At 42.4% G+C, this 22,706-nt stretch overlaps 1 protein-coding gene across 4 annotated transcripts in view; it reads right to left on the bottom strand.

The window, feature by feature from the left end:
- Mapk10 (mitogen-activated protein kinase 10) overlaps positions 1-21,944 on the bottom strand; it is a 279,025-nt gene extending 257,081 nt beyond the window's left edge. For 3 of the 4 annotated variants that reach the window (XM_048427178.3, XM_048427189.3, XM_085691577.2), the window contains exons 1-2: positions 21,520-21,943; positions 16,431-16,544 (exon numbers count right to left, since the gene is read on the bottom strand). The gene's annotated coding sequence lies outside the window, so the exon portion shown is untranslated. Of the gene's footprint in view, positions 1-16,430; positions 16,545-21,519 lie in introns of all 4 variants that reach the window. The other variant, XM_048427160.3, reaches the window with a different exon arrangement.
- Between the last annotated feature and the right edge of the window lie 762 nt (positions 21,945-22,706).

Raw genomic sequence — 22,706 nt, 5'->3', positions numbered from 1 at the left:
ATTCTCAAACATCTACATGGGCTCTGACGGCTTTACGTGTGAGGAGTCGGGAGGTTAAGAAGTGGGGACATCACCAGGATCCCAGAACGTAACAGGATTTAAGTCAACAGTCTAGTTCCAGGCCTTTCCGACTTGACCAGCATGCTGTGCCCTGTAGGTCAAATTGTGAACCCAAGCGATAGTGAGAAGAACGTGTGTGCAAGCAGTGGACATGGCAGTTCTGACGCTCTTCCTGAGGAAGGAGCCAGGACATGTCAGTGTTCGAGAGGAAACACCCAACCAGAGCAGTGTGACCGAAATAATGAAGTCTGATTACTACCCAAATGACTTCTCGACTAACTGGGCAATTCCTTGCCAACCAGAAAGCTTCATAATAAACCAAACACAGTGGACTTCGATGCTTGGCTCCATCTGCCCACCTTGGAAATAACGAGAACCCGGTTTGCTGCATGGGCGTTTTGTGTAATGACTCTACTGTTATCAACAGCGGCGATAGTCCCAGGAAGTGTTCCATGTTTACACAGCAGCCTTCGACACAGGAGCAAAAGCACCTGGCAAACATTTGCATTTTTATTATTGATGGCTTAGTTTAATAAAGTGACTTTCCGTCAACGAGCTTATTAATCATTGCACACACTCCTGTGACACACCGGCGAGCGATCCATCTCCCAGAGCCAGGGAGCCTGCCCGTAACTGCTGGGCAGGACTCACTGAGCCCACAAGGCAGCAGGATGAAGCCAGGGGCGCCCACCAGCGCTTCAAGCATCTTACTCTGAATTACCTGGAGTACAAAGGCTTTCCCACCTACCGGGCCCGCTCTGTACACTTTTCCTTAGGCTGAATACACTCTTCCTTCTCAGACTGCGCACCTCACCACTTGGTTACCCCACCACCAACCCCACCACCCCCATCTCCAACCACACTCATCATCGCTGTCAGAATAATTTCCTTCAACTTGCTCAGAAAAGCACAGCCGCTCACCATCTATGAAAACAAGCCCAGGTCCTTCTCAGTCCCCGCCAGGCTCCCTCCAGCTGGACTCACTTTATCTCCTCAGTCACAGCCCTGGCTGCCGTCTCCCCTGGCACACAATCTAAACCTCTGAACTCCAAACCCACTCCCTCCTTGTGAATTCTGTTCCTCTCCCCAGAAACTGTCTTTCTAACTTCGGTGCTACCAAAAATATTGTTAGCCATCTGCTACACAGCCAGCACGATACAGCTCATGGAAAGAGAACAAGCTTGCTTGTCTCACAGTTTGGGTGTCTCAGCCTACTGTAGGTGAGCTTTTTCTGCTTTATGCCTGTGATAGCCCGTGGTGCCAGTAGCAGGTATGGAAGCAAAAGCATTCATTTCATGGCTATGAAGAGAGGGAAGACCTCTTTCTCAGCAAGCATCAACTCTCACTTCAAACTACCTTCCTGGGACCCAGGCTTTCCCACGTGCACCTGTGGGTGACAGTTCGAGTGGAAACAGCAAACATGCGCACAGTTACACTGCAATGCTTTCTCCTTCCTGAGTGCTGTGGTCTGAAGCCAAGAATCCTAAGACATCCTCAGGAGAAACCCTCTCCTGAAGACACGGTTCACCATTGCCATGCTCCTTCTCCGGCAAGGGCGCAGCCACCGACCAGAGACAATGTGCGTGATGACGTAAAGACAATAGATTGATGAGCAGACACGAGAACGACTTTTGTTAAACCTGTCACTCAGCAGATTTGCAGGATCCACTGTGTTATCAGGTGATTTTTCACTCCATAAGAAAACAGCCTTTGTAAGGAGACAGTGTCACCAATGTCAGTCTGAAATGGGATTGGGATTGTTGATTTTTAAGTGAATTGTGTATGCATTCAATAGTTTAAATTGAATTCTTAATATAGTTGCTCAAAGATGTTTATGAATATGAAGTTATCACTAAAGCTGGTGGCTAATAGCAGAGGGTTCAGCACTCGGCAGAAGCTGCCTGAAAAGGCCTAGGTGAAGCCCCGTCATATACAGTAGCGCTGTTTCCTAAATGTAAATGCTGTGGAAGAAACTATACTACCTGTGTAAAAGATTCATTTAGTCACGGGCTTTCCCTGCTTCCCATCTCAGCCCAAAGGCCTAGTCTGACAGCAACATATCTGCGGGTAGAGGCAGAGTCTGTCATGTGGTGGGATTTCAATCCGTTTAGCCAGTGACTTCTGGGGCGTGGTCTTGCCTGCCTGTACACAGCTTAAAAGCTGAGGGGGAGGGTCCTGTGCTCCCTCTTTCTCTCGGGCTCTCTTAGGTGGTTGGAGCAGAGCAGGCTGTGGGGAGGCAGCTTACAGCTGGTACACTTCACTCCTGGGCAGAAGGACTGGATGAAGGCAGCTGGACAGGCAGCAGCGTCTGATTGGTTCTGTATCAATGTGTGTCTCTATCCTATACCTAAACCAATTCTTGAGACCCTTCAGCAGACTCTCGTGGTCTCGCGTAACATTCTACAGTGCCTAGCACAGTATCTATCTGTACGCAGGGGGAGGGGAGTTCCTGTTCATCCTTCAGTGGCCTCACCATAATAGATTGATCTTTGGAAGGGCTGCTAATCTTCGTGTAAATGTGTACTATTGATGGCATATTTTAACTGACTCAGATGCCAATAGCTGTGCCTGCCATGTTGATGAATCCCAGTACAATTTAGAAACCATGTCTTCTGAAGGCAAAGGCGTAAAAGTCGATCTCACAAGCAAACCAGTGAATGAACATGTGTGTGCACTAGTTCTTCCATGGAAAAAGGTACAGAATTGAGGAATGGGTGTAGTCAGTTCAGTTGTCTCTACCTACACTGTCTGTTATAAAAGAAAATGAATCTCAATAATTAAAAACTGATTTCTTGTAACTCAACTATCATAGGGATTACACTAGACAGAATAGACTTGGGCAGACTTAAGCTAATTGCAAGAAAAGGATAAAGAAAAATGCACACTGCCAGGCTCATCGTTGATGCCCCTCTAAGCCTCCACCTGCCTTCTGCTCCTCCTTCAGCTGCCCAGGAATCTGCTTCTCATCCCTCCAGTGTCCCTTTGCTGGCCACCACTACCTCACCATGGTCGTTCACTGGACCTGGACTCTTAGATACCACTTCATGCTTCAACCTGAACATTGTGAGCCATACAATTTTATTCAAAATAAATTTAAATAATCTGTTAAGCCTTTCAGACACAGTAGAAGTTCGTCTACACAAGGACCTGAGCAAGAAAATATTAATTCAGGGATGATTAGAACCAGGTTCTCTTCCTTTTTCCAGAAAACACATGATTAAAACGTCAGACTAATTCTCTAAACCCTTCAGAGTTCTCTTTCTAAGCAGAACTGATGTTCTCACTTCCTGCACACAAAACGTTTCTTTTGTAAGTTGTGCTTGCGGTTGCTGCCTATTTTAATGCAGAATGACTATTAATCCAAGTGTGGATACTACCTGTGGGAAGCCTATGTCTGCAACCTCAGTGGAACTCTGAAACACATACTACATACATAGAAAGGACCAAGAGGTGAGTGACCAGCAACCCAGCAGGACACCCCACTCTCTAGGCCCTCCATACTGGGTCAAAATCCATGGCCGCTCCCCCAACTGCCTCGCTTCTCTAGCCAGCCAGCAGGAGAGTTTCCTGCTGACACAGTGACAGCACAGAGCAGACCAAGAACAGTTCCCAAGACACAGACAGACAGCCACTGCAAAGATTGGACCAAGATGCAAAGACACTGCCAGCATCAACTGGAGAAAGAGACGGTTAGGTGCCAATGCAAGAATTCATCCAACAACCTAAAAAGCAACATGGTAACACCAGAACCCAGTGGTCATACAATAGGAAGATTTGATCATCCTAACCCAGAAGAAGCAGAAGAAAACGACCTTAAAGGTAACTTTATGAAGACGATAGAGACGTTTTAGGAGGAAATGAAAAACTCCCTTAAAGGAATGGAGAAAAAGACAAACAAAAATTGTAAGAAATTAATAAATCTCTCAAAGAAAATCAAGAAAAAACAATCAAACAGGTGACGCAAACAGTTCAAGACTGGAAATCAGAAATAGAGGCAATAAAGAAAACACAAACCAAGGCACTTCTGGATATGGAAAATCTGGGTAAGTGAACAGAAACTACAGAGGCAAGCATAAACAACAGAATACAAGAGATGAAAGAGAGAAACTCAGGTGTTGAAGATACTATAGAGAAAAATAGATTCCTTGATCAAAAACAAAACATTAAATCCAACAAATTCTTAACACAAAACATCTAAGAAATCTGGGACACCATGAAAAGACAAAGCCTAAGAATAATAGGGATAGAAGAAGGAGAAGAACTCAGCTCAAAGGCACAAAAAAAATATATTCAACAAAATCATAGAAGAAACCTTTCCCAACCTAAAGAAAGACATGCCTGTGAAGGTATAAGAAGCTTACAGAACAACAAATAGACTGGATCAAAAAATAAAAAAGTCTCCTCACCATATAGTAATCAAAATGCAAAACATACAAAATAAAGAAAGAATATTGAGAGCTGCAAAGGAAAAAGGTCAAGTAACATATAAAGTTAAACCTATCAGAATTACACCCAACTTCTCAATGGAAACCATGAAAGCCAGAAGGTCCTGAGCAGATGTGCTGCAGACACTAAGAGACCACAGATGCAAGCCCAGACTACTGTACCTAGCAAAGCTTTCAATCACCATCAATGGAGAAAACAAGATATTTCATGACAAAACCAGATTTAAACAATACCCAACCACAAATCCAGCCCTACAGAAAGAACAAGAAGGAAAACTCCAACCCAAGAAAGCTAACTGCAGCCACAAAAACACAGGCAACAGATAACCTCACACTAACAAAACCCAAAGAAGGGAAACACACACACACACTACACTGACAAATAACATAAATTAACAATTATTGGTCATTAATATCTCAATATCACAGGCTAAAAGAATGGATATAAAAACAGGACCCAGCTTTCTGCTCTATACAAGAAACACACCTCGACTTCAAAGTCAGACATTACCTCAGAGTAAAGGGTTGGGAAAAGGTTTTCCAATCATATAGACCTAAGAAACAAGCGGTGTGGCTATCCTAATATCTAACAAAACAGATTTCAAGCTAAAATCAATCAAAAGAGATGGAGACGAACACTTTATACTGATAACAGGAACAACCCATCAAGATGAAGTCTCAATTCGGAACATCTATGCCCCAAATATAAGATCATCCACATTTGTAAAAGAAATGTTACTAAAGCTTAAATCACACATCAAACTCCACATACTAACACCCCACTCTCCCCCAATGGACAGGTCAACCAGACAGAAACCTAACTGAGAAAAAAGAGAACTAACAGATATCATGACTCAAATGGAATTAACAGACATCTACAGAACATTCCACCCAAACACAAAAGCCTTCTTCTCAGCACCTCATGGAACCTTCTCTAAAACTGAAACATACTCAGTAACAAAACAAGCCTCAACAGATAAAAAAAATTTGGGTAACCAAATTTTTATATATTTATATATATTATCAGATCATCATGGTTTAAAATTAGAATTCGACAGCAACACTAATTTCAGAAAGCCCACAAACACATGGAAATTGAGCAGTGATATATTGAACCACCCATGGGTCAAGGAAAAAATAAAGAAAGAAATTAAAGGCTTCCTAGAATTCAACAAAAATAAAGGCACAACATACCCAAACCTGTGGGACACTAGGAAAGCAGTGCTAAGAGGGAAGTTCATAGCACTTGGGGCCTACATGAAGAAAGTGAAGAAAGCTCACACTAGTTACTTAACAGCACACCTGAAAGCTCTGGAACAAAAAGAAGCAGACTCACCCAAGGGAAGAATACAGGAAATAATCAAATTGAGTCTGAAATCAATAAAATAGAAACAAAGAAAACAATACAAAAAAATCAATGAAACAAGGAGTTGGTTCTTTGATAAAATCAACAAGATAGACAAACCCTTATCCAAACTAATCAAAAGACAGAGAGAGAACATCCAAATTAACAAAATCAGAAATTAAAAGGAAGCCCTAACAACAGATAGTGAGGAAATCCAGAGAATCATTAAGTCATACTATAAAAACCTGTACTCTACAAAATTAAAAAATGTAAAAGAAATGGACAATTTTCTGGATAGGTACCACATATCAAAATTAAATTAAGACCAGGTTGACAATTTAAATAGACCTTTAAACTGCAAGGAAATAGAAGCTGTCATCAAAAGTCTCCCAACCAAAAAGCACAGAGGGCCGGATGGTTTCAGTGCAGAATTCTACCATAACTTCCAAGAAGAGCTAATATCTATACTCCTCAAAGTGTTCCACATAATAGAAATAGAAGGAACATTGTAAAACTCTTTTTATGAGGCTACTCTTACCCTGATAGTAAAACCACACAAAGACTCAACCAAGAAAGAGAATTACAGACCAATCTCGCTCATGAACATAGATGCAAAAATACTTAATAAAATATTGGCAAACCAAATCCACGAACACATCAAAAAACAAAAAAATCCCCCACCGTGATCAAGTTGGCTTCATCCCAGTGAGGCAGGGGTGGTTCAACATATGAAAATCTATCAATGTAATCCACCATATAAAGAAACTGACAGAAAAAAAAAACACATGATCATCTCATTAGATGCTGAAAAAGCATTTGACAAAATCCAACACTCCTTGATGATAACAGTCTTGGTGAGATCAGAGATACAAGGAACATATCTAAACATTAAAAAAAGCAATATACAGCAAGCCAACAACAAACATCAAACTAAATGGAGAGAAACTCAAAGTAAACCTACTAAAAATAGAAATAAGACAAGGATAACCTGTCTCTCCATATCTACTCAAAATAGTTCTTGATTGTTCTAAAGCAATATAACAACAAAAGGAGATCAAGGGGAGTCAAATTGGAAAGGAAGAAGTCAAATTTTTGTTATTTGCAGATAATATGAGAGTATGCCTAAGTTGACCCCAAAAACTATACTAGGAAACTTCAACAGTTGATAAATACCTTCAGTAATGTGGTGAGATACAAAATAAACTAAAACAAAAATCAGTAGCCTGCTTATACACAGATGAGAAAGAAGCTGAGAAAGAAATCAGAGAAACATCACCTTTCACAATAGCCACAAATAACATAAAACACCTTGGAGTAACACTAACCAAAGAAGTGAAAGATCTGTTTGAAAAGAACTTTATTCTTTCAAGAAAAAAAATGAAGAAGATACAAGAAAATGGAAATATCTCCTATGATCTTAGGTAGGATCAACATAATAAAAATGGCAATTCAACCAAAAGCAATCTATAGATTCAATGCAATCCCCATCAAAATCCCAACACAATTCTTCACAAACCTTGAACAGACAATGGTCAACTTCCTATGGAAAAACAAAAAACCCAGGAAAGCTAAAACAATTCTACACAATAAAGGAACTTCAGGCGACATCACTATCCCTGACATCAAGCTCTATTATAGAGTAATGACAACAGCTTGGTATTGGCTTAAAAACAGTGAGATTGACCAATGTAATCAAATCAAAGACCCAGATATTAATCTACACACCTATGAACACCTGATTTTTGACAAAGAAACTAAAATTATACAATGGAAAAAAGAAATCACCTCAACAAATGATGCTGGCATAACTGGATGCCAACCTGTAGAAAAATAAAAATAGATCCATATCTATCTCCATATACAAAACTCAAGTCCAACTGGATTTAAGACCTCAATATAAATCAGACCACACTGAACCTGATAGAAGAGAAAGTGCAAAGTAGCCTTTAATGCATGGGCAAGGGAGACCACTTCATAAATATGAAATAGTCATATTTTTGTGCCACCAGTAGCACAGACACTGAGAGAAACAATAAATAAATGGGTCCTCCTGAAACTGAGAAGCTTCTGTAAAGCAAAGGACATGGACAGTAAGACAAAAAGGCAGCCTACATGAATGGGGCAAAATCTTCACCAACCCCTACATCAGACAGAGGACTGATCTCCAAAATATATAAAGAACTCAAAGAATTAGACATAAAAATTCCAAATAATTCAATTTTAAAAATGGCGTACCAAACTATACAGAGAATTCTCAACAGAAGACTCTCAAACGGCCAAAAGACACTTAAGGAAATGTTCAATACCCTTAGCCATCAGGGAAATGCAAATCAAAATGACTCTGAGATACCATCTTACACCAGTCAGAATGGCTAAAATCAAAAACACCAATGATAGCTTATACTTGAGAGGATGTGGAGTAAGGGAAGCATTCATCTGTTGCTTGTGGGAATGCAAACTTTTACAACCATTTTGGAAATCAGTATTTCTCAGAAAATTGAGAAATTTTCTCAGGACCCAGCAATACCACTCTTGGGCATATACCCAAAAGATGCTCAATCATACTACAAGGATGTTTGTTCAACTATGTCCATAACAGCATTATTTGAAATAGCCAGAACCTGGAAACAACCTAGATGTCCCTCAACCAAAAAATGGATAAAGAAAATATGGCAAATTTACACATTAGAGTACTACTCAGTGGTAAAAAGCAATGATATCTTGAAATTTACATGCAAATGGGTGAAACTAGAAAAAAAAAACCTGAGTTAGGTAATCCAGACCCAGAAGGATGAACATGGTATGTACTCATAAGTGGATACTTGCTATAAAGCAAAGGGTATTGAGCCTATAGTTCATGAGCCTAGAGAAGTTAAGTAATAAGGTGAAATCAAAGAAAAAAACATATATAGATCCACCTGGAAAGGGGAAATAGAGAAGATGGCTGGCAAAACTGGGAGCATGGGGGTGGGGGAGAAGGGGAACGGAAGGGGAAGACGAGGGGAAAAGGGGAGCGGAGATGAGAACTTGAGGGAACAGGATAGTAGAGAAGGAGGAAGAACAGAAATGAGAGCAGGGAAAGAGATATCTTGATTGAGGGAGCCAATATGGGGCTAACAAGAAACCTGGCTCTAGAGGAATTCCCAGGAATCCACAAGGATGACCCCAGCTAAGACCCTAAGCAATAAAGGTGACCAAACTGACTTGCCCTGTTGTCAGATTGATGAATATCTTAAATATCACCATAGAACCTTCATCCAGAAACTGATGGAAAAAGAGATAGAGACCTGCATTTGGAGCATTGGACTGAGCTCTCAAAGTCCAATTGAAGAGTGAGAGGAGGGAGAATATGAGCAAAGATGTCAAGACTATGATGGGTACACCCACTGAAACAGTCTCCCTGAGCTAATGGGAGCTCACCAACTCCAGCCGGACAGGGAAGAAAACAGCATAGGACCAAACTAGTCCCTCTGAATGTGGTTGACAGTTGCATGGGTAGGGCTGACTGAAGGGCCACTGGCAGTGGCACCAGGATTTATCCCTGTACTAACTTTCATGCAACCTGTTCCCTTTGGAGGGATACCTTGCTCAGCCTTGATATAGTAGGGAGGGCCTAGGACCTTCCCAAACAATGTGCCTTACCCTCTCTGAGGAGTGGATGGGGGTGTGGTAGGGAACAAGGTGGAAAATAGGAGGAGTGGGAACTGGGATTGGTATGTAAAATGAACAAAAGATAGTTTGTTTCCTTTTAAAAATAAAAAATAAAACTAAGGTGACAATTCTGCGGGATAGCAAGTCCAGAATATAGGATATAATCAGACCCCATGTCTGGTAGGTTCTGCCCTGGCTCAGAGCAGGGCCTCTCACTAGGTCCACACTTGATGAAAAGGACCAGTCTGTTCTCTGGATCCTCTTTCTCAAGAACACTTTTCTAAGGCTGAGCACTCAGCCATTTGACCAGAGCTAGGATTTAGTGTATGAATTAGGAGGGAGAAACACGAGTGAAATAGCCCTAAGAATTAGTTTCCCATCTCAGGTGGTTAGCAGTGACTGCGAATCAGGACACAGCAGCACTCTAGAAGGACAAATGTCAGCGCGATCCCTGATCTAGCTCACTGACCTGCTTTCTGACTTTCCAGACCTGTGTGAATTTCTCTTTCTTTAATATGTCATAGAGTTCCTTGGAATTTGTCTGTGTATTTGCGTGTCTGTATCTGTGTGCCTGTATTTGCGTGTCTGTATTTGTGTGTCTGTATCTGTGTGTCTGTATTCGTGTGTCTGTATTCGTGTGTATTATTCGTGTGTCTGTATTTGTGTGTCTGTATTTGCGTGTCTGTATCTGTGTGTCTTTATCTGTGTGTCTGTATCAGTGTGTCTGTATTTGCGTGTGTGTATTTGTGTGTGTGTGTGTGTTTTAAGGGTCCATTTTGGTCCCACTTTCACTTTCTATGTTAAGGAGCATATCATTTTTTTTAAGTATGTAGTTCAATGTAAAAGTCCCTGGGCCCTGCCACCCCTTGCTTCAGGACCTGAGGGGAGTCACCGAATAGTTTGCCATCACTTCCCTGTCATCAGTTGTAAAGTCAGGGTTCTCAGAAGGGCTTTGGAGGGGACCGAATGCATTAGCACAGGCAGAGCGCTTCAAGCCCTATGCTTCAAGCAGTCAGTAATGACAGCTGACACCTTCAGCTTTGTCCCAGCCTTCCTGTCCTCCTCTGAGCAACTGCAATTCATGAGTCCTGAGGATCTTGCCGCTAAAAGGTCATTTGCTCCCTTTTCCAACACAGAGAACCACAGAATTCCTAACAAGTTTTTTTTCTATTTGGTGAACCATGACTACAGTGAAATATTTACATGGACCCAAAGTTTACTAATGTTCATAAAGCGTGTCCATACGAGTCGTCCCACAAGCAGCACGTTCTCCAGTGTGTGGTCTCCATTGTGTGTGCGCAGTCTCTTCTGTTTACAGTTTAAAGATAAACCTGGACCCTCTAACTCCTCCCGTGTGAAGCTCTCTAAGTATTTTGAAGCAGTCGCTTCCTCGGTGGCCAGCCTCAACCTCCATTTTCCTGCTCCAGGCTAACGCTGGAATGCTGCCCGATTATATGTCACAAGGTCCATTTTCTCAGCCTTTACCACCCCACACCCATTCCCAGGACCTGCTTTCTCCTGTGAATGTCCTTCCTAGTTGATGTCACTAAAGGCTGCACATGCTATTCCCATTACTTTCAAAAAGTAAAAAGAACAGTGGGTACTTTTGTCAGGGAAAACAAAATGAATTTTGGCAAGTCTATCAACAGCAGCCACCAAATGCAATGCTTATAAAAAAGAAATTAAAGTCCTCTGTTATTTGGAGAGATGTGGCAAACAATGTAGGCCATCACTTCACCTACTTAAACAAAATTGTGAACTCTTCCATGCCATTTTCCAGACTGCATCAAAGATATTATTCTCCATGCTATTACAGAACTTGAGTGTTTCTATATGTAGCTGTATACTTTCCTCCGAGGTCTTCCACTGTCCTGCATCTGTCTTTCTAGATGTCTGTCTCTTGTATGCCTGTCTCTTTTCGTCTTTTAAGAAGCAATCATTCAACAAGTAGCAGGTCCTGGGCTATACAGAGGAACTTCTAAGATGAACAAACCCAGCTAGACTTACTTCTTCTTTAATGTCACAATGGCGGACACATAATAAACCAGGGAGAGGAGATAGGTTCAGATTGCTGAAAAGGGAACTGAGACAGAATGACAAATGGGAAAGATAAAGAAGACTATTTCTAAGAGAAGACAGCAGAAGGGATCTAGAGCCGATATACACAGTACCTCTTAATTTTTAATGTGCATAAAAATCACCCGAGTCTTATGAAAATGTATATTCTGAATTCAGTGAGTTTCAGAAAGACCTAGGATGGGGCATCTCAGTTGAGCTGCAGAAGAGGGCCATGCTGTGTTCTCTTAGTATAGCAAATGTTTGAAAGGATAACAACATGGTTTGAATGGAGAGTCCTCCACAAGATCATGGGTTGGAACACCTGGTCCCCAACTGGTGGGGACTTCAGGAGGAGGTCACTAGTACAGGCCCACTGTCTTCTTCCTGATCCAAATGCCCTGGGAAGAACTCAACCTCAAGTTCTGACACTGAGGACTGAAGCTTTTCCCACATCCCTTCCGATCATGGTGGACCAAAATTCCCTGAGATTCCTTTTCCTTTAAATTAGTTCAGAAACATGTTGTGGTCAAGGTGAAGGGAAAGCAACCAAGAGAGCCAGCAAGACCAAGTATAGGTGCTCCTTGACTACAGTGCTCCCTCCAGCAAACTGATCTCAAGCTGAGACTAGCAGATGTCAAAAGTGGACACGCTACAGGCAACCTTGCAGGCATCATAGCGTGGCTCATCTCACCTTGTGTGGACTCGGGACACTTCCATTAGCCTCCGGTTGGCCAAAGTCATTCAATGCCAAGTGTATTTCATAATAAAGCATTGTGCATCTCATCCAGCTAACTGGGATTTGCAGGCTCCTGCTGCTTCCAATCATCACAAGTGGGCTTTGCCCAGCATACCGCCAGCTGGGCACAAGATCAAGACTCAAACTCTGAAGCAGGATTCTTTTTAATGACTTTTTGTTTTTGAAATTAAAATGCAGTTGCATCATTTCTCTTTTCCTTTCTTCCCTTCAACTCCTCCCATGTACCCCTTTGCTCCCTCTCAAATTCATGATGTTGCTATGCCCACACACACACATGTACATATGTATGTATTCCTAAGTATGGAACTACAGCCTGCACAGTATGCACAGTCTTGCTTGCATGTATGTGATCTCAGGGGGCTCACCGCTTGGTATTGGGTAAGCAATTGGAGGGTTCTTCCCTAAATAAGACGATTTCCCCTGTCTCTGTATTTCTTAGTTGGTGAAATACAATTATTAATGGTGCATATCACTTAAGCATTATTGAGAAACAAAAACAAAAATGAAGAAAAGAAAAAGAAAACAAAACATTAAGTATTACAAGTTGTACCTTCTGCAAGGAACAGGGAGAGGGAAAAGCCAGAATTAACACAATGCAACAAATCAGAGAGGGGAAACCCTGAGTGTGAAGGTGGATTGAGGCGCATTGGAGTCCTCAGCCATGCTACGTGTCCAGATTCTCTAAGATGGCAAGGATGTGGCAGTTTTTAAGGAGAAGGGAAATTACTGTGTGAACAACAGAGTACATTGATAAGTTCTTGTGCAGGCAGGTTATATGGTAATGACTGCAAACTAAAGTACAATGTGTGGTTTATTGGCACGATCATCAGCAGAAAGATGTGACAGCATTACGGTTTCTTAAGTCTGATTACGATGATGAACGGAGCCTCTGTGGTAGTGATAATGGACTTGGACCAAAGGGCATTGCCTGAGAAGGGTTTAATACTAAAGCGGGTTGATTGCAGATTCGCATATTAATTTCAAAACCAGGTGGCTGTTATTTGGTATTTCTTTGCATTTTTTTTTTTTTGCAGTCCTAGCATCTGTTCTTAATATGGCACTTAGTGTCACATGATCTTGACAAAGCCACTTGCTCCCTGCTAGCAACTACTGCCACATCTTTTAGAAAGTGAAGAATTGACCCGAATAAACACCATGGTCTCTTTCAACCCTGAACTTTATATCCCTTCAGGCTTTAAATAATTTCTTACTAGTGTTAGAATCATAAAGCACGGTCTCAGAGGTGCGTGCAATACCACTATAAAGACACATGTATGACTCGCATTGACTGCCTAGCCCACAGATACGGCAAGCGGAGACGTTTTCCATCCCCACCACCTTCTCCCACCCACTGCATTCATTTCCAGGTCTCCGCTGTCTGCCTACCCTGCCCCATGCGTTCACATTACTTTTGTTCTTGCAGCTGCGCTTTTGGTTTCCCTCTGGCCTCAGCCTCGCCAGCCTCGAAACAAACTCTGAGAAACTAAAGAACTTCCGGGTCAGAAAGACTTCAAGTTGAACATTAAGTCCACGGCTTCTTCCCTGCGTATCTGTCAGCGGGTGATTTAGCCTCCTAAACTCTGCGTTCCCTTGTCTGTAAGTCACAGAGATGACTGGATAAATGTTTGCAAAGTGCTCCATGTAGGGCCTGTGACACAGTAAGAATTCAAAAACGATAGCATTTTGAAAGATACGTCTCAAAAAGGCTCAAAAACAGGCACTTCACAAAAGAGGAATATCAATTGGCTGCATTTAAAAAATGGAATGGTATTCATCATTAGTAATCAGCAAAATGCAAATTGATACTTATATGAGTATAATTACACATTCACCTGATTAGAGAAACGTAAGAGCCTGCAAATGAAGTACAGGGGGAAACATTGAGTTTCCCTACACCATCGCCATGGGTCCAATTGATGTGTCCGACTCAATAATATTTTTAAAGTGCTTATTAAAATTAAAGGCACACATACCTCAAAACTTAGCAATCTCTCCTCTTGATTTTTATTCTAGATGCATATGATAGAAACTAGATAAAATATAAATGGCCATCAAACAGTAAAGGAATAAGCTAATTTTGATATATTTCTACAATAAAATGGTACGCAACAACTTATACAAATATACTATCTGTGTGAACTCAAGGTTTATCACCAGAGGATTAAGAATGTATACGCTATAAAGACAAACCTGTGGAACTGAAGTCCTGGCAAACTGAAATATGCATGGCGTACATACGTAGATGTAAATTCTACAAAGAACGGCGAGGGACAGAGTGACAGGTAGGATGGCTGTGTAGCCACCTGTGTTCCGGAAGGAAAAGCAGATGATCTGGAGTATGTGGTGCATGCTGGGAGTCTATGAACTATGATATATAATTATCTTTACCTTCCCCTTATTTAATATATTCTTGAATGGGAAAACATCCACATCTTTAAAATAAGCCAACAATGTCAGTCTCCTAGTGAAGATCTCCAAAAGCTCTTTGTTTTAGTGTAAAGTTTAAATGCCTTGACTTTGTCTAAGAGATGCCTTATGTGTCTCCTGTGCCTCTCTATCTCAATGCTGGACGAGAGCGCCCCCAAGCAATCGCTCTCCCAGCCGATGGTGCCCCCACTGTGTGTTGATTGTGTCTTTCTTCTCTCTGGCTAATCTCTTGGTATCCACTAAAATGTCCCTTGTGCGAAGTCTTCCTTGACTAATTTTTGCCACATCTGTGAGATTCCTCTCTTCAGAATGCCTTTGCTTCCCCATGTCTAGCTACCAGATTACACTTCACAAGTCCACCATCTTTAGGGTGCATCTATCCTACTAATAGCACATCATGTAGGGCACACATTCCTTTAAGACAGAGAAGCTCATCTCGTCCAAAAGCCAATAGGATATCTACATGACAAATTGCCATTAAATGTTCGCTTAGTAGATAAGTGTTTAGCCTGGGGATAGTGGATATCGTCTACTCCCTGGGAGTAACATAGAACAACATATAGAGTCAACCATACAAAGCTGCTATTGCTGTAGCTCATAAATGGTTGGTTACTGGCTATTATATATGATTCTCTTTCCATACCAAACACGGAACGCGTTTTTATAAAGCACACTATAGTGGGAACTCCTGGATCTGCATCTTTAGGGTAATGGTTGGCAGGTTGTAAAAACCATAATATGAATCACTATAGAACTCATTTCCTCAGATTTCTGCAGCTATAAGCACCACATTTAGCCACAGGACAGCCCTGTTAGTAAGAAGTCGTCAGGCAAATGAAAGGGAGATATTGATCACCAGCACCAACTGCTTCCTTTTGGAGTCTTACAGGCACCGCCATTGCATTCTGTGTCTCACAGATCTTATTTGACAGACTAGAACTTGTTCGTCTCAACTGTGGTTTATTAACCGCTGATGCTGGTGGCTGTCAAACATCAAGATTTGACTTGAAAAGACGTTGTGTTTGGGTGTGCTAATATTCTTATAAAGTAATACATTTCCAAATTATTCTAAGTAGGTAGAGCAACTAGGTATATCTTTAACATTGTTTTTCATGGCGCGCGCGTGTGTGTGTGTGTATGTGTGTGTGTGTGTGTGTGTGTGGTGGGTGTGGGTGCATAGATAGTTATGTGTGGTATGAGTTTGGGTAGATGTGTGGTATGTGTGTGTGGTGTGCATGATGGTGGTATGTGTGTGTGCACGCGCGTACACGTGCACGCACACGCAGTTCTGCGAGGAATGAAGCATTATAATTTAGCTCAGAACCAATTTTTCCACTAAAGGAGTTGAACCAGTATAGAAACATGCTGTAAACTAACAATACCACTTAAAATAATGTTGCCCAGCTGTTGCTCTAGAACACGGTGTTGTTAACTAGAGCCAGCCTGTGTAGACAGGGATGACTTGTCGAGACGGAATGATGGGATATCTTAAAAACCCCAGAATTATAAGTGGTATTGTAACAATCATACCGTCAACTAAGGCACATGCCCTTTCCTACTGATTTTTACCCAGTTTGACACCATTTGGAGCAGAGTTTCTCCAGATCCATATGAGACAATGCATGACAGATAAGCTGTCCGTGTTGTCAATGTTCTACTAAGGAATACTTGTAGAGTTTCCACTCACCACTGCTTGTGTGGTTTCTCATCGATAGGAAAGCAGTCTAATTCAACAGCGTCTTGCATGAGTTGCCATAACCAAGATCTGAGATGGTCCTGCCGGTGGTGTTCTCACACTAGCCTAAAATCGGGGCAAAATGATGCATCAATTTGATATTAAGATTTCACATTTAATTTTACTTACACTGTCAAAACCAAAATACTAGCACCAAATACAATTAAGCAATTTTCCCATGTGGCAAGGATCAGGGAGATGACATCAGACATTTGAGGTAATAACTTCTGTTAGAATTTGTTACAAACAAAGGAACTGTGGTGTCCTTCACAGCAGAACAGCTAGGTGTTTTTAAAATCTTAACAAAAAAATAATGATTTGAATGAGGAGAATATTTGCTTTTCTAACTGTAGACTTAGTTCTGAGATCCATCAGTTCAGCCTCCACTGGAACACAATCTTCTTTTTACAGTAGAGTTCACCAGAACAATGGCTATATGGTTACCAACAAGAAGAGGAGGTTCCTACACCAAACTAAGCTGATGTTGGTCTGAAGGCAAAAGAGGCTGCTGTCGTCGTCCGATGTTACCACAGACCCACTCTGTCCCTTGTTGCTGTATTAGTTTAGAGCAGAGTCTCAAGGCCTATGCCGGTTTTCAGTTTTCTGCCTATTGCCAAACCACGAGCTTAATCTCCATCTTGTCAAGTCCGGAAATTATCCTCCTTTCTAGTCAGGTAAGAGTCTTACCCTGACCAGGGTCTTCCAGCTATTTCTAGGAATACCTTTCCCGCCACTACCCTCTCATCAACTTCCACCATCCCAGTGTGTCTCGTGTGCTGGTGACACCATTCTAGAGTGCAGCATCTTCCTTGCTGGGCCTACTGCACTGACCATCAAACTAACCCACACTCACTATTTAACTCAACTCCCCACATGAGCATCGACTCCAATGGCGGAAACGTGTTATCACCTCACTCTCTTCTACCACAGCCAGCTCTCATCTGATGGAAACTTACTGTGTGCCTGCTGTGTGCCTACTGTGTGTTAGGCCGAGCAAGACAGACCTGAAGGCATTAGGAGATGGGAGTCTCCTCCGATAGACAGGAAATCAACAGAGCCAAATAAGTAGACCTCCCTATACACTCTGGGGTTCCAGGTCCTATTCAGTATAGAATGACAGCGATGACTCCAAGATCCCACACTCAGAGCATCTGGTGTATCCGTTCAGGAAGGCCACTAGCTGCAAACCAGGAATCGGTTTGATTTCTTTGAGGAAAACCCACTGACGTGGATTTAGAGTGTCTCCAAGTCTCGGTTGCTTATGTTCTGTCTCGTTCCTGACGTTAAAGAAGGAGAGGTGGGGCGAGGAATCGGTAGACTCCTGTCTCTCACTGTGCAGGCTGCTGGGCAATGCTGGGTGCCCTGCGCCATGGCTGCACCTTCACTCTGCACAGCACTCGGGTGTCTGTGCAGCTGCGACTGAATACTTCCGCAGGAGGAGCCTCCCGCCATTTATCTTTCTACACAACACTTGGGTTTCCATTCCCACCAGCATTGATCTCTTAAGTCTATGGATCTTGTAGCTTGTAGACACTGAGGATAAAAATGGTGAGAAAAGCCAGAGTAGCTCACTGGGTCCAAAATATCAACTAAACTACAAAACCCTTTACTGAAAATAGGAGTGTTTGGAGCCAGCTTTCAAACATAGAGGTTTCGTTCATAGGTTTTGCAGTGTTATTCAGTGTCTCTACTCATTTTTACCAAGATTCTCTACTTTTTGTTTTGTTTTGGTTTGGTTTTGGTTTTGGTTTTACTTTTGTTTTTTTGACAGGGTTTCTCTATAGTTTTGGAGCCTGTCCTGGAACTAGTTCTTATAAACCAGGCTGGCCATGAACTCACAGAGATCTGCCTACCTCTGCCTCCTGAGTGCTGGAATTAAAGACGTGTGTCACCACCATCCAGCTAAGATTCTCAGTTTTTTTTAAAAAAAAATGAATTTTTTCTACATTAAACATAGAGGAAACAATGGTTCTCAAGACATATAGATACTTTAAGTTTCCTTTCTACACCTTAATTTGTTCAGGGGGTTGAAATATACTCAAAGCAAGAGAAAAGTCCGCTCAAAATACTGGAAGTTCAGTGTGAAAACATTGGCGGAACACAGGCTTCCACATATGTCTAAACATGTATGTCTGAACATGTATGTCTGAAAACACAGACTCTGCTCTAAAAGACATCTCTCTTCAAGCAGTATGCAGCAGGCCTTCTTATGAGAATTAGCTGAGCGGTGTCTCTGCTCAGGATTATATAATGCAATAAATGATCTCAATATGCTAAAGAAACCATTGGATTTTGTTCCTCTTGACTGAGAAAGCTTCTCTCCCCGGAGTCTGAGGGCCCACCTCCCCCACACCTCCTCCATGCTCTGAGGAAGATGCCATAACAGAAGCATGTGTGGCAGGAGGCGGGAGGCAAGCCCGCAGCTAACAGAGCACAGCATCCCTTTCTTGGTACCGGACCCTTCTGCGTCTCTCTATGCAAGACTGCCACAGTGCCTAGCAGAAGCTTCCAAAAGACTCTCGGAGGAATCAGGAGGAACAAGGACAAGCTCCTCTGCGTGGAGATGTGTTTGCTCCTCGTGTAGACTGAAGGAGGTCTCCTCCAGCACCCCATTTTTCCAATGAGCGACCAAAGATCTGTTTGGTTTACTCACAATTCCACTCCACATCCATCCTCTCGTTACAAATATGACCAGAGATCAGCTCTAGAACAAGGAGGAAAAAATGCTTGACCCTGAGTCTCACAAACAAGGGAACCTCAATTGCTCTTTATCTTTTATCATCAGGATGGAAAAACGTTGTCGTTCAGCTTATATTCAAAGAGACAGACCCAGTTACATGAGGATGTAATAAAACTTTCAATATATGTGTGTGCCTTTGAACACTTAGGCAATTAGGCAAGTATCATCTGCTTCTGATATTCCTTTAGCATACACCGACAGTGGATGAGTTTTTCCACGAATTTAAAATAACCACATTTTATAGCACCCATGATCAACTCTCCTCTTAACCTTGCAACATCTTCACCACGCACTAGGAAACCATAGTACTAGCTGCAGTTGCGCCAGACAGTCACAGTGAGAACACAGTCAGTCCCTGTGGGAACTGTTCAGAATCACCCCGTTCCCGCATGGAAACACACACCTCACTCAGCAGATGCTGTTTTTCAGGGGGGCAGCATGCAGGAAGCTGGAGGCAGCTGAATTTGCCACTCCCCAGGTACTTTTGGCTTCCCTGTTGCCTGGAATCTCTCTCATTACAATTGCAAAGATTTTGCAAAACCAGAGCCCCACAAATGAAAGCTACTAGGGACAGGAGGGAAGGAGAGGCCAGGAAGGAAGCTGGAAACTCAGACTTAAGGTCATTCCACCTTTCTCATCTGCTTTTCCAGTCCTATTGTAGGGAAGAGACAATCCCTTTTGGTGTTTGTAGACAAACAAACTAATCCAAACTTTGTGTCAATATTGAGGGTAAGATTAAGGTTTTTAAAAAGAAAAGAAAGGAACCGCATACCAGAGGCAGCAAGACTGCTCCATCAAACTGTCTAGTCCTAAAACCCAATGGTTCCAAAGTGGAGTTGGAAGCTCGTGAATTCATTCATGAGCACGGTTGGCTGTACTAAAACATACGTGCTCACCGAGGACGGGTGCCTACTGAAGCCTCTCTGAGAGAACTGGCCATTACTGCAACCATTTTAAATATGTTGATCAGCATTCTGCAAGACCTTGCAGGCTTGACAGTCATAGCCCTGGGAGAGAGGGAGAAACTGGACAGGTAACGCCTGGCGCAGCGACCACCCGCCTTTCTTCCCTGCCAACTGTGGCCTGTCCCATATGACTTAGCCTGTGTTCATGAAAGTTCCGCCAGTGCTGTCCTACAGACACATGGCTCTGCAGCAGAAGCAGACCGTGTAAACAACCTTGTGGCTGCCTCAGACCCTGCGGCCCTAGGAGTCGCTGCTCTTTTCTGTGGCCAGATTGCAATGCCCTTGGAAGTTATCTGCATAAGGCAGTCAAAGCAGCATCTTGGCTCTATATTTAAATGTTGGAGGGAAAAAGAAATTTTATATATATATATATATATATATATATATATATATAATACATGAATATGATTTTCTTGAAATATCCAAAACCCAATTTTCTGGAAGGCTTTCCGATAAGCCACACTTATTCTGCTGAAGGAGCAAACACCTAAATTCTGATCACTGTATCACCAAGCTCTTTTCCAATGACAGCGATTTATTTTTTTTTTCTGAAAATGCACTGACATTTCTAGGGGACACAGGATCTCTGCACAGAGTACCTGGGAACCTTGCCATAGAAAGATGCTGCCTGCTGTGACTGGGAGATCACTTTCTTAAAGGGACCTTTACCTATGTGGCCGCGGAGCCAATGCTTGCTCTTTACCCTGACCAAGCCCCTTTACTGTGATCCTGTCTGCAGCCCAAATTTAGTCCAGGGCCTTTCTACAAGAAGAACATCATCTTTGTGTGTCTGTGTGTGTCTCTGTGTGTGTGTGTGTGTGTGTGTGCAACATCATTAGTTTATTATATATGTGTGTTTGTATATATACATATATATAAACTGTATGATATATTTCAGAATATTTAAAGTTAAACCTGTCTATAAACAAAATTTATGACTATTGATGATATTTTTAAATCTTCTGAGACCTATAGCATTTCACAAACTGAGATCCACACTTCTAAACAAGCCTCTCCTTCTCTCTCTCTCTCTCTCTCTCTCTCTCTCTCTCTTTCACTCCCTCTCCCTCCCCAAGTGTGCATTTCCCTTACTTTGCTCTGCGGGTCACAATCATCATGGTCTGTCCCACCTTTCTCTTCACTCCTCGGTCTGAGGAGAGGCTGCCCAGAGTAAAATGCCAGGGTCCTCTTGCCGCACAGGACCCTGTTAAACTGGCTCTCCAACCCCATCGCTTCCTACTTTCTCATGCTCTCGCCCATCCCACAAGAACCATGACAGATATCGCCCACCCTCCCAAAACAGGATAGAACCCAAAATGAGCAAGAAGTCACCTACCATTCCGTGCCTGGGAACCAGGATCCTGGTCGAGATGCGCGCCCCAAAAATCCTCCCTACTGGGTTTTCATTAACCACATTCCAAGCTGGAATGAGGAGGAGGGTCTTTGGAGGTGTGGAGATTGTTTAAAAATAATAATAGGTGATTTCCAAGAAGAATTAGTCTTTAGCTCACTCAAACCCCTAGGAATTGAGGATTGAGGAAGAGAAAGAAAATTTGTAAAAATGAAAATAGAAAAACAAAAAGGTAAGCAATATAATATATGAAGCACCACCCACCCCCATAAAAATAAAAAGAGACGGGAGGTTTAAAGAGAAGAGTGGCTTGCTGAATCACCCTCTCTCACTGCCTGGAAACCATTGTGCAGCGGGAGGCTGCCTGTACCATTGTGGAACCTACCAGAGGAGACGGACAGAGGGCTTGGGGAATGGGGTTGCTATGGCAACTGAAAGGAGCACACATGACGTCAAAGCCCAGAGAGGTCTAGGGAGGGGTAGGAGGAGGGAAGAGAAAAGGAAAAAGTCTTTCTGTGGCTACAGCTACCTCGTTTTCTGGCGAAATGAGAAGAAACAGGACCGTGGCAACTGAGATCTGCGAATTCAGCGCTTGGAGGGGGTGGGGGGGACCGGAGAGTGGCGGGGGGAGCGGGGAGGCTCGTCACAAATCCAAGGAGCCCCTCCTCTATGTGACTCCAGCTTGGCACAGCACCGAGGACAGATCGAAAAGCCATTGGGAAGGCAGTCACCCTTGCTTTTCAACTACCTCAGCTCTTTGCGAACAGCAAAGAAAGACAGAGACGTGCCATCTCGCTGAATGTCAAAACAAACAAGAGATGGTCATAACCTCAGAAGAGAAGCAAGGGTTGGAGCTGCGCCCGGATCACAGAGGTCATTTGTCCAACACCATTTCTTCTCTGTTTCCCTATTTCATAAAAATCCTGCATAAATATCCACTAAAGCAAACTCACTAAATTAACGTTTATATCACAATTTAAAGTAGGAAAGAAAATACTGGTAATTTGTGTTAACAAATTAGAGTATGGAGTACATTTCTTCTGGTTTGAGAAAACTCTATAGAAAACTAATATAAATTTCACTTACTATATGTTTTAAGCTATTTTTCTGACTTTTCTGTAGGACATTTTCAAATTATGAAAACTATATACATGCATCATCTATATAGGATA

The sequence above is a fragment of the Myodes glareolus genome, chromosome 8, assembly GCF_982192425.1.
Source record: "Myodes glareolus chromosome 8, mMyoGla1.1, whole genome shotgun sequence".
Taxonomy (NCBI): Eukaryota; Metazoa; Chordata; class Mammalia; order Rodentia; family Cricetidae; genus Myodes; species Myodes glareolus.
The sequence above is the reverse complement of the archived record's forward strand: the minus strand, read 5'-3'. Positions and strand labels throughout refer to the sequence as shown.